The sequence below is a fragment of the Oryctolagus cuniculus genome, chromosome 12 (genome assembly GCF_051225735.1).
Source record: "Oryctolagus cuniculus isolate XC-2025 breed Fujian yellow rabbit chromosome 12, ASM5122573v1, whole genome shotgun sequence".
NCBI lineage: Eukaryota > Metazoa > Chordata > Mammalia > Lagomorpha > Leporidae > Oryctolagus > Oryctolagus cuniculus.
Window position 1 is genome coordinate 70,291,316 of NC_142878.1, and position 12,148 is coordinate 70,303,463.

Here is a 12,148-nt window from a genome sequence, read left to right on the forward strand (position 1 = left end):
CATAGCTACATTCAAGTAGTTTTTCAATGTGCTATTAGTTGTTGCAGGTAAAACTTCAACAAGGATTTGAGCACTTCATTGTCTCACAATCCCAGGTTCAGTTCTTTAATCACACTCTCTAAAGATGCACCCATGTCTGACACAATCCCCATAATTTTGTTTAATCTTCATGGATAATCACCGATTTGCCGTGTTCTTCCTACTGTGAGAAAGAAGCATCCTATGGCTTGCCAGAGTTCATCCTTTCTTCTCTGTGTTTGATTCCATTTTGTGTTGCATCTTTTATTATTTTAATCTGTAAATGGTCCCCTTTCTTTGTCATTTTCAAAATAATTTTTATACTGTCTTCCCTAAACACCACCACCACCCCCTGCCAATGCTTTATTCTGGCTTGTCACTTCCCCAAGCTGGTGCCTTCTTCTCTTCAGTATCAAACAATATCCATGGCTTTGGCTGCCCTTAAACCATTTTTTCCAGTGATTATATACTTTCCAGTGATTACAGTATTGACGTAGTTAGTACTTTTGAAATTTCTACTTTCTGTCATTGTTTTCTGGTTCTCTTCTTTGTCCTTCTCCTGTAAATATCTACTCTCTCTCAGCAGATCAATCAGTTTTCTTGGTGGCAAATACTTTTCTAGTGCATGTTTGAGTAGGCTCAAATTCTATACTTGGTTCCAGATTTCCAGTCAGTGCATCTTGAGCAATTATATAACAGCTTTTCCAGTGTTTCTACCAACATACATAAAATCAAATTCATTTCCACAATTCATCTTTTAATTCTGCTAACTACAGCACCATACTCCCAATCAGCCACTATTGAAGCCCTGGAATCTTCCTAATCTTTCATATCTTTCTCATGCTTCCCTCTGTGGCTCTCTTTGGCTTTAGGTCAGATTCCAGTAGGTTCTACTTCTCCCCAGGTTATCTTGATCTTTCTGATGAAAACATTGTGTCAAGACCTTGGGGCTTGTAATAGGACCTTTTGCACAATAAATCTCATCCCTGTACAGCTTGGCCAGATTATTTTCTTTAAAAAAAAAAGTTTATTTATATATTTGCAAAGCAGAGTGCCAGAGAGAGAGAGAGAGAGAGAGGTCATCTATCTGCTGGTTACTCCCCAAATGACCAAGGCAGGCCAGGCCAAATCCAGGAGCATGGAACTCCATCTGGGTCTCCCACAAGGGTGGCATTGTCCCAAGCACTTGGGCCATCTTCCGCTGCTTCCCCTGGTGCAGTATCAGGGAGCTGGATCAGAAGCAGGTCAGTGAACCAGATTCTGATATGTGATGCTGGTGTTACAGGCAGTGGGCTAACCCACAGTGCCACAGCTTTGGGCCCCAGATCACTCTCTCAGAGCATGATTTCAGTCCCACTAAAATCCTCATTGATTCCCTGCTGCCTTTCGATCTAAACCCATCCTCCAAACAGTGACAGTTACTGACTTCATATTTTGGTCCATCCTGTTCTGATGTTGCCTCCCATAACACCACTTTAAAAAGAATCACTATCTTCCTCAATTTGTATTTATGAAGCACATGGCACTTGTATAGCTTAAATAAAAGGTTTCTGGGTTTAAAAAGAAATGTGTTGGGGCTGGCATCGTGTCAAAGCAGGTAAAGCCACCACCTATGACTCTGGCATCCCATATGGGCACCAATTTGTGTTCGGGCTGCTCTATTTACAATCCAGCTCCCTGCCTGGGAAAAGCAGCAGAGGATGCCTGAGAGTTTGGGCCCCTGCCACCCACATCACAGACCCAGATGGAGTTCCAAGCTCCTGGATTCAGCCTGGCACAGTCTTGGCTGGTGCACCCATCTGGGGAGTGACCCAGTAGATGGAAGATTCTCTCTCTGTCTTTCTCCCCCCCCCACTCTCCCTCTCTCCCTCATTCCCTCTCTCCCTCTCTCCCTATCTCCCTCTCTCTGTGTAACTCTGATTTTCAAATAAATCAATCTTTAAAAACAAAACATAAAACATGTTTACTTGACAATAAAATGAATGACCCAGTTACAATCTGCATTTCTACATTGTGCTTATCATTCCATGTTCCTAAGATTTAGTAGTGGGCATGGTAGAACTTACATCCTATGCTTTTCTTTATTTTTTTAATAAATGTAAATTTACAAAGTGCAACTTTTGCATTGTTGTGGCTTTTCCCCCCATAACCTTCCTCCCACCTGCAACCATCCCATCTCCCACTCCCTCTCCCATCCCACTCTTTTTTTTTTTTTTTTTTTTTTTTTTGACAGGCAGAGTGGACAGAGAGACAGAGAGAAAGGTCTTCCTTTGCCATTGGTTCACCTTCCAATGGCTGCCACGGCTGGCGTGCCGCGGCCGGTGCACCGTGCTGATCCGAAGGCAGGAGCCAGGTGCTTCTCCTGGTCTCCCATGCGGGTGCAGGGCCCAAGCACTTGGGCCATCCTCCACTGCACTCCCTGGCCACAGCAGAGAGCTGGCCTGGAAGAGGGGCAACCGGGACAGAATCCGGCGCCCCGACCGGGACTAGAACCTGGTGTGCCAGCGCCGCAAGGTGGAGGATTAGCCTATTGAGCCACGGCGCCGACTCAAAGACAATCACCCCTAGCCGCACACCCCATCCCACTCTTCATCAAGATTCATTTTAGACTCGTAGAATGGCAAATGCCCTAAACAGCACTTTGACCTCAGAATCAACCCTTGTGGCATTCGGATCTGCTAAAAGGTCCATGAGAGTTTCGCAGGCAAGGAAAGCCAAGACACTGTGGTAAAAACGACCTGAATAAAAGATCTTGGTGAATGAGATCCCAGCAGAAAGAACGGGCCATCAAAGAAGGAGGCACCTTTCTCTGAAGGGAGGAAGGAACCTCCACTGTGATATGGCCTTGACTAAATAACATCCTATGCTTTTCAAGGAAAGAAATACTCCTTTCCGCTCCTAAAGATTGAGAGTTATCGACCAACCTGGAAGGAAAATGCAAAACTGGTAAATTTGGTTTTGGCACCTCTCATCTCTTTTTCCTGTTTGTTATTCTGTTTCCTGAATCTCTCATCAATCGGTAAATATATCAATTAGCAAATTTTGGGGACTGGAAAGGAGGCCCTTTCAGCTGATTCACACGCCAAAATTACCACAAAAGCCAGGGCTAGGCAGAATTGAAGCCAACACTCAATCCAGGTCTACGGTATGGGCAGTAGGGCCCAGGTACATGGGCCATCATGTGCTGCCACTTGGGTACCCTAGCATGAAGCTGAGTTGGAAACAGAGGAGCCAGGACTCAATCTCAGGTGTCTGTATATAAGATGCAGGTATCCCAAGCAGTGGCTTAGCCCTCTGTGCCACAACGTTCCCAACATTATTTTAGAATTAACAATCCAAAGAATTCAAGTCCCTTTGACTTTTTAAACTTGTAGACATATTTAGAACATAATAATATTGTCAATTAGTGCCAATAACAGCATGTTTCTGGCTCTATATTGCCACAAATTATGAAAGCGGGTAGGGGCCAGTGTTGTGGCACAGCAGATTAAAGCCCCAGCCTTCATGCCAGCATCCTGTATGGGCGCTGGTTCGAGTCCCGGCTGCTCCACTTCCCATCCAGCTCTCTGCTATGGCCTGGGAAAGCAGTACAAAATGGCCCAAACCCTTGGGCCCCTGCACCCACATGCGAGATCCGGAAGAAGCTTCTGGCTCCTGGCTTTGGACCGGCTCAGCTCTGGCCATTTTGGTCATTTGGGGAGTGAACCAGTGATGGAAGACCTCTCTCTGTCTCTGTCTCTACCTCTCTCTGTAACTCTGCCTTTCAAATGAATAAAATAAATCTTTAAAAAACAAGAAAGTGGGTAAACACATTTCTATCAAATTTGTAGGATGTGACTGAAAATGTATGTGATATGTAAAATGTTGTCTTGGGGGAGGAGGTAGAGCTTGGAAACAGATCAAAGGAATCAGTACCGTCCTCTTAAAGAGCTACCTGATGTATAAGAGTTCCTCTTAAGGACAGAGAAAATAGTGGCCTCCAATCTGAGCTGGAAATTCCAAATCTCAGGGTACATATTCCAGGTAGTTTTGTAGAAGTAGTGTTCTCACTATTGTCACCTACTTGTACTGCGTGCAGTAGTTTGTAAGAGCAAACTATTTAATGATGTATTGATTCTCTCAAGTAACCCAGTGGAAAACAGCCATTAATAATTAAATTATTGTGATACACTTTTGTTTTTGTTCTGTACTTTCTTTATCATTTTTCTATACATCATTTCAATTTAGTGCCTAAAATGATTTTTACAATTTAGATAGTATAAATTTCAGATGAGGAGATACAAGATCACAAAGATTAAGAAACTTATTAAAGATTGCACAGATAGTAAATGCTGGGAGTAGGACCAAGATCAAGCTCCAAGGCAAAAAGTCCTTTTCCTTTCTAGCCCCTCTTACCTGTCCCCAGAAATGATTTTTCTATCCCTGTCTCTATCCTTCCCAGTCTCCTGCCTAGGGCTACTCCTTGCTCCCTCCCCTAGACCCTGCATAACTTCCACTGTTTATTTGCAAAGACAGGTAAGACTAACCACAGGATGAAATAGTTTTTGTCATTTATATCAAAATTTATTAGAGATGTATTACTTTATAGCTTCACCAAATTATAACTAACAATAAACATTTTAATAGAATGATTAATGTCATGTTATTTTATATTAAATACCTTGCCTGATAAAATGTGGTGAATAGATCATGATTTCAGGATCGATTTAAGATAATTATGGTACTTCCAATTACATGATTTTAAGCCATATATTATTTCTCAGGATTATGTCACTTATGAACCTGGGGACTCAACTTTGTCTATAAATTGCTTATAGTTTCTTGGAAACAAAGGCTGTTTAAATAAAAGATAGAGGTATGTCTGGAAAGCTTGAAATTGCAGTTCTAAAGCTTTTGCTGGTAAATCATGTGTTTATAGCCTGTTATTTTTCCCCCATACAACACTAGGCTCACAGATGGTAGAATGAGTGATTGTCTCAGTAGGTCAAGCTTTTTTTAATTTTCTTAATCTCCAATGAATGCAGGCTATACCACTCATTTTTTAAAAAATGTATTGGAAGCTGTAAAATATAAATTTTTCTAAACACAAAAAACAGGGCAATGCCAGTATTCCTATCCTCAGAAGTTCTTGACATCGCCTTGCCTATTTGAAGAGTACCTGCTCATGGTTTGGCTCTTAACACCACAATGATATAGCCCAAACCCTCCCTCCACCTGACCCAAAACCCCTTAGGTAATGCAATACTACCAGACTGTGGTGTCTTGTAAAGTCATTTTCATTGCTAGTTTCATAGCCAATCAGATGAAACACTAGCAGAATGGCCCTTCTGATGAAGAAAAGAGGCTTGTTCTTTCAAGAAGCCACTCTGCCTTTGGGAAATCTCTCTTTGTTTTACAGGTACTTGATGGGTTCACGAGAACCTGATTATATTCACAGGCTACACCTTCATTCTGTCTGTAGCTCTTTAACAAATGCCTCAAAATGTAACTGGGCAACTAAATTATACATGGAAAAATAACGAAGATACCAACATCTGCCAACAATTCCTAAATTGCATATTTCTATGCCCAATAATTGTGATTTTATTCCATATATTTATGTAATTTACAATAATTTAGACCATGATATAATCAAAGCAAGACTTTATTCCATATTTAAATAAAGTAGTAAAATTAAGATAATTTTATATGAATTTTATGAAACACACATCATTCTCCACTGCTTTCAAATACCCTATTAACCAGGGTTATCGTTCAGTAGTTTCATAGTAGAATTATTTGATGAATCTTGACAAATGCCAATTTCCAGATTACCCTCAGATAGGCTCCAGAAATAAATACCTACCTTGGTAACTTGTCCCTTCTGCTGTTTTTCTAAATCTGTTTCAAAGGTCTCTTTGCCAATCCTAACAGATAATAATAATTTGCATCATGTCATTTAAAGAGTTGATTGGTTCAGGCTTACAATTAGAAAGATAAATTTGCCTCCACTTACATATAGATATTCAACAGACATGAGAATCTTGAATCATTACTAAGTTTTGCTTTTGACTTCACTTTGGAAAAGTCAGTAATTATGCCTCAGTTACTACACCTGTGAAACAGGTATGCTTTTTTTTTTTTTTTTTTTGTACAAATAATCCTGGTTAACTAGTGTTGTATAATTGCTTCCTGGCAGTAGAGGGAAGTATTAGTCTGGATTTTTTTTTAAGATTTATTTATTTATCTGAAAGGCAGAGTCACAGAGATGCAGAGGCATCGAGAGAGAGAGAGAGAGAGAGAGAATTTTTCATCTGCTGGTTCACTCCCCACATGGCTGTAATTGCTGGAGCTGGGATGATCCAAAGTCAGGAGCCTTGAGCTTCCTCTGGGTCTCCCGCATAGGTGCAGGGGCCCAAGGACTTGGGCCATCTTTCACTGCTTTCCCAGGCCATAGCAGAGAGCTGGATCAGAAATGGAGCAGCTAGAACTCGAACCGGCACCCATATGGTATGCTAGCACCACAGGCAGTGGCTTTATCCACTATGCCACAGCACCAACCCCTGGTCTGGTCATTTTTAAAGAAGGCACTGTAGGGGCCGGCGCCGAGGCTCACTTGGTTAATCCTCTGCCTACGGCACCAGTATCCCATATGGGCACCGGGTGCTAGTCCCGGTTGCTCCTCTTTCAGTCCAGCTCTCTGCTGTGGCCCCGGAGGGCAGTGGAGGATGGCACAGTGCTTGGGCCCCTGCACCCACATGGGAGACCAGGAAGAAGCACCTGGTTCCTGGCTTCGAATCGGCGCAGCGCTGACCATGGTGGCCGTTTGGGGAGTGAACCAACGGGAGGAAGACCTTTCTCTTTGTCTCTCTCACTGTCTATAACTCTACCTGTCAAATAAATAAATAAACTTAAAAAAAAAGGCACTGTAGAAAATTAAGGTAACTTTTGACACTTTGACTAATGGGATTACCCTCTCCTCAAAAAAGCACTTACCCTCTTCAGTTCCCACAGTTTCAACAGCTGTATAATTTCTGTTGGAAATCTAGCTTTCAGGGTTCCAGGGTTGAAACTAAACAGAGACCTCCCTGAGTGCTGGGAGATGTATTACTGATAAGAGTTATTTTCAGGGTAGAATGTTCCCCTCCCATAAATTTTCTTGCTACTTTCTCACTTCCTTTTCTTGTCTCATGTGTCCTTTCTCCACTTCTTTGTCAAAGAAAGCAAAAGAAATTATATGTAGCAGAATACCCAGGACTGCAAAGCTTTACCATGTAGCAAGAAGTTGCAGTGGGCTTAGGAGAAGGATCCTATGTGGGACCAAAGATAGATTTTTCTCCACTGTCTTGATAATGAGACATCATTCTGTCTTCTTACCTTGCAAGTTCAGATTTACATTTTAGACATAGGCTTTCTTTGAGGAAGAATATCTCTATCTTCCCTTAATTAATACATGAAATCAAGTTTTTCCCTTCCACTGAGGAAGATAGGTCTTTGACAGAGGGTATCTGGAAATTGTTAGTAGCATTAACAAATGAGAGGGTCATCCAGGGCCAAAGAGCTGAATGTGAGTTCTTTAATAAACCACTATGTGATGCATTAAAAGAAATTAAATTACATCACTCACATTAATTGGCAAAGCAATTAGCAAGCTGTCTACAAAACCCAAAGTAGCTAAGCCTTGTAAATTTTGGCACCATCTACTGGATGGAGGAGTTTCTTGTTTTTACATTTTTTTTTTTACTATAAGCTTAATTTATATCATTATTTCTCCAACAGCAATCAGGCATCTGGCCTGGAGACCCTTCCATCATTGCATTGCCTTCTTGGTCATCAGTTATTCTGGTTCAGAGACCAGAAGGAAATTTTGGCTTTATCTAGCTTCACTCAGAATGGAATAAAGAATACATCTCCCCATGTCCCCCCAGTATTTAGCATCCACACTAACAACAATTTCAATATTTACCCAGAGACAGATAAAATAATGAGCCTAGCAAGTCTGTGCCATGCACATATTTCAGCCGTGACCATAAAAAGACATCACACTTATCATATTCGGCTCTGTTCCCAAAATACATTTTTTGACAGAAGACAAATTAGATCGTTGCACTGCATGGTGATGGGACCCATCTCTCTACAAGAGTTTGATTAAATGCCTTTGACCCATGTCATTGACCACAGAAAGGAGAGAGAGAACATAAATACATTCTGTGATTTAAAAGTATACTACAGAAAGTGGGCTTTTCTGGGAATCCACACAATCAGCTGCACGGTCTATGCTCTTTTGTTTGGTCTTGTCCCCCAAGTGAAAGGACTTTCTGGGAGAAGGACACATGGAAAGAAAGATACTACCCTCTGACCTCTGGTCCAAGTTGCAAATGGGGAAAAAAAAGAATGGTTTGAGATGAAAACACTAAAAGCTGCAGAGTAATTGAAGATAAAATCTGTGACCCAAATCATGCACCTATGACAAGGGCATATCACATTGTGGCTGAAAGATGATTCCTCTCCATGTCAAGTGAATGGAATATCTCTTGTAGCAAATTTTCAAACTCATTAAAATCATAAAATTATTTACTGGGGCATAAATATCTCTTGACACTGCCACCATGCATTAATATGGCTCCCATCTGCTACCACTACTATAACCCAAACTGTTAGATCCAAGAAAAAGACATATGTCCATTGATAACAAGGAATATTTTTATCAGATCATATTCTCACTGTGATTCCCTCACAGACACTGAGCCAAAATAAGAATGCAAAAGATGAGCAGACTATGATCTCCCTTTCCCACAATTAAAACTACTCTTTGTCTAAAGCTTGTCTCATTTTGTATTTTATTCTTTAACACTAGAAACAAAATATCAATGAATAGCATTAATTATATTGATGATTGTACTGAATATTAAGAGTCAATACAGTTTTTTCTGCCTCAACTATTATCTTTTTTTTAAACTGTGCACTATCTTATCCTTGCTTTGTTCAAGTAATACAACACAAAATCTGTATCTACCAGATCTTTGTGTATTACATGTCTTAGGGAACCTTCATCAAGAGTGAATTGTTGGCCAGCGCCACGGCTCAATAGGCTAATCCTCCGCCTGTGGCGCCGGCACACGCGGGGTTCTAGTCTCGGTCGGGACGCCAGATTCTGTCCCAGTTGCTCCTCTTCCAGTCCAGCTCTCTGCTGTGGCCCGGGAGTGCGATGGAGGATGGCCCAAGTGCTTGAGCCCTGCACCCGCATGGGAGACCAGAAGAAGCACCTGGCTCCTAGCTTCAGATCAGCGCGGTGTGCCAGCGGCAGCGCGTCGGCCACAGTGGCCATTGGAGGGTGAAACCAGCGGAAAAAAGGAAGACCTTTCTCTCTGTCTCTCTCTCACTGTCTACTCTGCCTGTCAAAAAAAAAAAAAAAAAAAAAAAAAAAAAAAAAAAAAAGAGTGAATTGTTATGGTTAATTATAAAAGAAAAATCTTATATCCCTATGCTGATGCATTTATTTAGAAAAGATGAGTTTGCTATATGTTGATCTTCTTGGAAGTCATATATACCACAATCATCACTCACCATACCAAATCTTCATTCCAAATGAGATCCCTATAGAGCTGGTGCTTGTATAAAGTGAGGGGTTATCTATATGATAAAGTCAAGAGATGGAGGGTTTTGGAGTATTCTCACAGATCTGTTACCCTTTAGCTAGATGACCTTAGGTAGGTTGCAATTCCCATACCTTTAAAATGGGAAAGGTCAGAAATAGAAATACTCACAGAATGTCTTTGAAGATAAGTCAGCTTTGTTCAATGCCTATCACTTGCTAAATGCTTAATTGATGTTAGAGGACAAGTCTTGCTTAAAGCAAAGCTAATGTTCTATATGGCCAGGCCAGGGTACCAAATAATATCCTAAGAATGCAGATCTTAGGGGCTCCATTTCAGATTCAGACTCAGTCCTGATATGTACATGTCCCATGTGTTGGGAGCTGATGACTTTGGGCTACATAGTTATAGGAAATCTGGGCCTTTCCTGGCCCTACTTTTTATGTCAGAGTCATAGCTGTGCTGTCTTTATACAAATGGCCACAGGATAGGATCAGAAATCCAGCCCCTTACAGAAGAGCAGTCCTGAAAGAGGAGCCTCTGGATCCGACACCTGACCAGCAGCATTTGATATTGCCAATCCAATGTCTTTGTACGGAGCCTTGCCAAGGAAAGGGCACCACTACACTAGCTCATCTATTGCTCTTCACAATAGTTTGTGAATTTGATTTGGCATTTAGAAGTGAATAAAAAGCAGGCAGAGAGGTGAGGTGACGTGCTCATAGTATGGGGCTAGTAGATGAGGGAGCCAGGATGCTCAGCACCTCAGGCTTCTTCAACATATGGCCTTGCCTTTCTCTGGACTGCGGCTGCTGCTCCTGTTCTATAGCAAAGCCTGCAAGGTGCACAGGCATTCCTCCGAGAAATAGTAGCCCTTATATTAAGTATTTTATTCACCAAGGAGGCTCTTACACATTTGAGCCTCTAATGAATGGCAGATACCATTTGGAATGTATTTCATTTCACCTTAACTGCAAATTGAAGTACCTACACTAATAACTGCACTTTACAGATAAGAGAAACAAATTCTAAGGGGTTTGCCCAACTTTAAGAGTAGGAGCCAAGGATTTCAAACACATCTGCTCTCATCCCTTCTGTCACTGTTCTGTATTAAAAATCAAGAGCTCACTTTCTGTGTATTTGGGGAGCACCTCAAGGGTTCCCATAAAGGCAGCCATGGTTTAAGAAGCTCCTGGGAGAAAAGACTGAATGATCCAAGCAGACTCCACAAGACGTCTGATGACAAGGCAGGCAGAGAGGGAAATCAAACAATGCGAGTGGGCACTTCCAAGAGAATCCTCTGGTTTGCATGGCAACTTACTGAGGGCAGTGGTAGCCACGATTCTGCCCTAGAATGTGCTATAACCAAATAACTCTTCCAACTCCGAGTGTCAGATCAGAAGACTGTGGGTGTCATCAAGGATGTTGGGTGAGGCAAATGCATGGTGCTGTGCTCTGCTTTCTTTCATGTGATCCTGTGGAGATCAGGTTCTTTTGGTTCTTTTTTTTTTTTTTTTTTTTTTTTTTTTTGGACAGGCAGAGTGGACAGTGAGAGAGAGACAGAGAGAAAGGTCTTCCTTTGCCGTTGGTTCACCCTCCAATGGCCGCTGCGACCGGCACGCTGTGGCCTGCACACTGCACTGATTCGATGGCAGGAGCCAGGTGCTTCTCCTGGTCTCCCATGGGGTACAGAGCCCAAGCACTTGGGCCATCCTCCACTGCACTCCCTGGCCACAGCAGAGAGCTGGCCTGGAAGAGGGGCAACTGGGACAGAATCCGGCACCCCGACCGGGACTAGAACCCGGTGTGCCAGCACCGCAAGGCGGAGGATTAGCCTAGTGAGCCGCAGCGCTGGCCTAAGATCAGGTTCTTTTCATCCTGGCTAGAGAGTTTGGACTCAACACACAAGTTCATTTGATTCCCCTGTATCCCTGCTAACTGCCTATGTTAGAAAGGTCCCCTGGATATTCAAGGAACCTAAGATAAGCAACCCAATTGGAGCATTGCAAGGGGGGGGGGGGAATAAATAAAATGGCAGCAAAACAAGAAATTGAAAGGTTCAACACTGAGCTGTTTCTGGGCATTTTTGTGGTGCTCACATCCTGAGCACACGTGCAGTCTAGAGGTCATCTGAGGAGTCTACGCATGAGGGAGCTTGGCTTCTTCTGAGACAGATTTATATCTGCCTTCTCCTAGGGGTACCACCCTTGGGAGGACTCCCACCACGAAACCAATGCCATTGGGAAGCTAGGATGCCTTGATGGAGTCATTTGAGTAGCAAGGGTGTGTAGCCTTTTGTCTGGCAAGGGCCATTTGGATGTCTACAACATCATTTGTGGGCCATACAAAAGTATCAACTTAAAATTAGGCTGCTACTTGCAGTTACCTTGGCAGTTCCAGATGTTCTCACTCTTGCAGTATAGTAATCCTGAAATTCACACAGTAGTGTGTGCTTCCTTTGTAGTTTTATCACGTGTGCAAATGTGGTAGAAATGCAAGGTTTGGGTCCATTCTGTCTGATTCTGAATCTTTGGTGAAAGAAGGTAATGTGTAGA

At 42.3% G+C, this 12,148-nt stretch overlaps 1 protein-coding gene across 2 annotated transcripts in view; it reads left to right on the forward strand.

The window, feature by feature from the left end:
* SEMA6D (semaphorin 6D) overlaps window positions 1-12,148 on the forward strand; it is a 665,819-nt gene that overhangs the window by 336,104 nt on the left and 317,567 nt on the right. The window lies entirely within an intron of this gene.